At 41.3% G+C, this 4936-nt stretch overlaps 1 pseudogene; it reads right to left on the bottom strand.

The window, feature by feature from the left end:
- Nucleotides 1–3784: 3784 nt before the first annotated feature.
- LOC100606984 lies at nucleotides 3785–4736 on the bottom strand (annotated as a pseudogene).
- Between the last annotated feature and the right edge of the window lie 200 nt (nucleotides 4737–4936).

The raw sequence follows: 4936 nt of genomic DNA, 5'->3' as shown, positions 1-4936 counted from the left end.
TGTGGTCTCAAAGAGTACTTTATATGACTTCGATTTTCTTAAATTTACTGATACTTGTTTTGTGGCCTATCATGTGGTCTATCTTGGAGAATGATCCATGGGCTGATGAATAGAATGTATATTCTGCAGTTATTGGGTAGAATGTTCTATAAACATCTGTTAAGTCCTTTTTTTGTAGGGAATATTTTAGGTCCATTGTTTCTTTGTTGACTTTCAGTCTTAATGACCTGTCTTGTGCAGTCAGTGGAGTATTGAAGTCCCCCACTATTATTGTGTTGCTGTCTATCTCATTTTTTTAGGTCTAGCAGTAATTGTTTTACAAATTCGGGAGCTCCAGTGTTAGGTGCATATATATTTATAGTTGTGATATTTTCCTGTTGGACTACTCCTTTTATTGTTATATAATGCCCCTCTTTGTCTTTTTTAACTGCTGTTGCTTTAAAGTTTGTTTTGTCAGGTATAAGAACAGCTATTCCTGCTCGCTTTTGGTGTCCATTGCATGGATATCTTTCTTCACCCTTTTACCTTAAGTTTATGTGAGTCCTTATGTGTTAGGTGAGTCTCCTGAAGACAACAGAAACTCAGTTGGTAAATTCTTATCCATTCTGCCATTCTGTATCTTTTAAGTAGATCATTTAGGCCATTCACATTCAATGTTAGTATTGAAATGTGAGGTACTACTCTACTCCTCATGCTGTTTGTTGCCTGAATACTTTTTTTCATCGTGTTATTGTTATATAGGGCTTGTAAAATTTATACTTTAAGCAGGTTCCATTTTGGTATATTTTGAGGATTCATTTCAAGATTTAGAGCTCCTTTCAGCAGTTCTTGCAGTGCTGGCTTGGTAGTGGTGAATTCTCTCAGCATTTGTTTGTCTGGAAAAGACTGTTTCTTTCCTTCATTTGTGTAGCTTAGTATCACTGGTTACAGAATTCTTGGCTGATAATTATTTTGTCTAAGAAGGCCAAAAATAGGTCCCCAGTCCCTTCTAGCTTGTAGGGTTTCTGGTGAGAAATCTGCTGTTAATTTGAGAGATTTTCTTTATAGGTTACCTGATGCTTTGCCTCACAGCCCTTAAGATTCCTTCATCTTGACTTTAGATACCTGATGACCATGTGCCTAGGCGATGATCTTTTTGTAATGAATTTCCCAGGTGTTCTTTCAGCTTCTTGTATTTGGATGTCTAGATCTCTAGCAAGGCCTGGGAATTTTTCCTTGATTATTTCCTCAAATATGTTTTCCAAACTTTAGATCTCTCTTCCTCCTCAGGAACACCAATTATTCTTAGGTTTCGAGGTTTAACAGAGTTCCAAACTTCTTGGAGGGTTTGTTCATTTATTTTTATGAGTTTTCTTTGTCTTTGATGGATTGTGTTAATTTGAAAGCCTTATCTTTGAGCTCTGAAGTTCTTTCTTCTGCTTGTTCAATCCTATTGCTGAGACTTTCCAGTGCATTTTGCATTTCTCTATGTCCTTGATTTCCAGAGGTTATGTTTTTTTTAATGCTCTCTATTTCACTGAAGAAATTTTCTTTCATATACTATATCATGTTGTTGATTTGCTTAGGTTAGACTTCACTTTTCTCTGGCGCCTGCTTGTTTAGCTTATTAATTGACCTTCTGAATACTTTTTCTGGCAATTCAGAGATTTCTTCTTGGTTTGGATCCATTGCATGTGAGCTGGTATAATCTTTTGGGGGTGTTAAAGAACCTTATTTAATCATATTACCAGAATTGTTTTTCTGGTTCCTTCTCATTTGGTTAGATTATGTCAGAGGGAAGATCTAGGATTTAATGTCTGCTGTTCGATTCTTTTGTCCCATGAGGTGCTCCTTTAATGTGGTATTCTCCCCATTTCCCTAGGAATGGGGCTTCCTGAGATCCCAAGTGTAGTGATTGTTTTTGCTCTTTTTGGTCTAGCTGCCCAGGGGAGCTACCGGGCTCCAGGCTGGTCCTGGGAAATGTCTACAAAGAGTCGTGTGATGTGATCTGTCTTCAGGTCTTGCAGCCATGGATACCATCACCTGCTCTTGTGGAGGTAGCAGGGGAGTGATGTGAACTCTCTTGGGGTCTTTGGTTGTGTTTTTGTTTAGTGCACTGGTTTTGTGTCTCTTGACCTCCAGCCAGGTGGTGGTGCTTTCAAGAGCGCATCAGCCTGGGCACAGTGGCTCTTGCCTGTAATCCCAGAACTTTGGGAGGCTGAGGTGGGTGGATCACTTGAGGCTAAGAGTTTGAGACCAGCCTGACCAACATAGTAAAACCCCATCTCTACTAAAAATACAAAAATTAGCCAGGCATGGTGGCACATGCCTGTAGTTCCAGCTACTGGGGAGGCTGAGACAGGAAAATCACTTGAACCTGGGATGTGTAGGTTGCAGTGAGCTCAGATCACACCACCTCATTACAGCCTGGGTGAAATTCCATCTCAAAAAAAGAGCACATCAGCTGTGGCCCTGTAAGGAAGATGCAAACTTGCCTCAGGACACCTGGTTAAGTATTCAGGTTTCTTAGATGGTGGGCAGGACCACAGAGCTCCCAAGGGATTCTGACGTTTATCTTTGGCAGCTGCGTCAAATAGATAAAGACCACCAGGTGGAGCAGGGATAGGCATGTCTGAGCTCAGCCTCTCCTTGGGTGGGGATTGCTGTGGCTGAGTTGGGGGTTGGGGGTGTGATTCTCATTCCAGTGGAGTTATGTTCCCAGGAGGATTATGACTGCCCCTGCTGACTCACCAGGGAAGTGGTTAGAGTCACCAGGGAAGTGAGGGAAAACCAGTAGTCACAGGCCTCACTCTGCTTCTACGCAGCCCACAGACCTAAAGGCCGGTCTCACTTCCACCGTGCCCCAGCAACAGCACCGAGTATTTCCAGGCAGCCGGTGACCAGGGCTAAGAACTTGCCCCAGACTATGAGACTGCCCATTGAGAAGCAAGCAGACTCATAGTTTTTCAGCGTCTCAGGGAGCCTGCAGTGGTGATCCAGTTCCTTTGAAGTGTCTGTGGATTCTCTCAGCTTTCCTGGTATGTTACTGTGGTAGTTCTTTTTTTTTTTGAACTCTACTCTTATATTTTATTAAAAGGGCAAACATCATGAATTAACCCAGCTGCTTACTTGAATTACAAAAGTAACATGATTCAATATGACAATAAGAAACTGTCTACAAATCTCTGACAGTAATAAATTGCAATATACAATGCATTCAAGAGTCACACAGAGCAAAAAACTCTCAGATAAATCAAAAATATTTTAATACCTGGCTGGGCGCAGTGGCTCACGCCTGTAATCCCAGCACTCTGGGAGGCCGAGGTGGGTGGATCACAAGGTCATGAGATCGAGATCATCTTGGCTAACACGGTGAAACCCTGTCTCTACTAAAAAATACAAAAAGTTAGCCGGGCATGTTGGCTGGTCCCTGTAGTCCCAGCTGTTCGCGAGGCTGAGGCTGGAAAATGGTGTGAACCTGGGAGACGGAGCTTGCAGTGAACCGAGATGGTGCCACTGCACTCTAGCCTGGGTGACAGAGTGAGACTCTGTCTCAAAAAAAATAATAATAAAAAATATATACATTTTTAATACCTTTAAAATCCAAATTTTTCTTTAAAATCATTGATGGAAAATATTCTCAAGTCAGAATTAACACCTCAGTTAGTGAAGCATCAGGAAGCTACATTACAGCTATTTAATATACAAAGATACATCTTTTCACCAGTCATTTTCTTCTGATGTCTCTGTTCTAGAATCATACAGACTCATTTCTCTATACCCTTCATTCCATCATTTCTTCAGATCATGTAAACTGAATTTGTTGAACACCAGAAATCTGTTGTGTAAACCATAACATTTTGTTGTTGACCATTTGTGGTTATTAAGCCAGCTGGTAACTGGTTAGTAAATGCCTCCTCTGTAAGCTCTTCACTTAGTCCACCTGTAGCTGTGACTGCTCCACTAACTCCCTTTTCTCCTTTCATAGCCTCTCTGAAATTTTGAAGGTATAATTTCAGAGGTTTCACATAACTGTCTAGGCCTAAGGTAGACATGGTGATATGGTTTGGCTATGTCCCCACCAAATCTCAACTTGAATTGTATCTCCTAGAATTTCCACGTGTTGTGGGAGGGACTTGTAATTGAATCATGGGGGCTGGTCTTTCCTGTGCTGTTCTCATGATAGTGAATAAGTCTCGTGAGATCTGATGGGTTTATCAGGGGTTTCTGCTTTTGCTTCTTCCTCATTTTCTCTCACGTAAGAAGTGCCTTTTGCCTCCCACCATGATTCTGAAGGCTCCCCAGCCATGTGTAACTATACGTCCAAGTAAATCTTTTTCTTCCCAGTCTTGGGTATACCTTTATCAGCAGCATGAAAACAGACTAATACACATGGCAAAAAGAGTATCTTCTCCATTGATTGTTTTCTGTTTCTCTCGATGGCACCTTTCACTTGCTTCAGATGTTATAAAGCTGATGAGCTCACTTACACATTCTTGGACACATTCTTTGGCATCTTTTGCAATCTTTCCTGTTTGAGGTATGGCATTTTTCATTATCCTAGCCACGTTTGTTATTGGAAGATACATATCTTGTTCTCTGAAACTTACTTTTGAACCATTTGTGTCTTCTTGATCACTCATGCTCTCCTCAGTATCATCATGAGGCTGTATAACATAATGACTTCCTCCAATATAGTCTGCACAGGTTCCTAGTTGAGAGGCATCTGTTGTAGAACTGTCATCATCCACTGTCATAAAATATTGTCGAAACTGTGTTGTCAGTGGTGCTGAAGAACACCTGTCTAAAAAGGTGTCTACTCTTTGCTATTTCAACCTCCAATGCAGCCCTGGTTGGCTCCCATCTCCAATCTGCTGTTTTGCTGGAGCTGTTCCTGAGGTAATTCTGAGACTAAAAGTTCATGATGTGGGTTTCCACACACTGCTCCATCCTTCCA

This window comes from Nomascus leucogenys, chromosome 21 (assembly GCF_006542625.1).
Source record: "Nomascus leucogenys isolate Asia chromosome 21, Asia_NLE_v1, whole genome shotgun sequence".
In the NCBI taxonomy this organism is placed as follows: Eukaryota; Metazoa; Chordata; class Mammalia; order Primates; family Hylobatidae; genus Nomascus; species Nomascus leucogenys.
The sequence above is the reverse complement of the archived record's forward strand: the minus strand, read 5'-3'. Positions and strand labels throughout refer to the sequence as shown.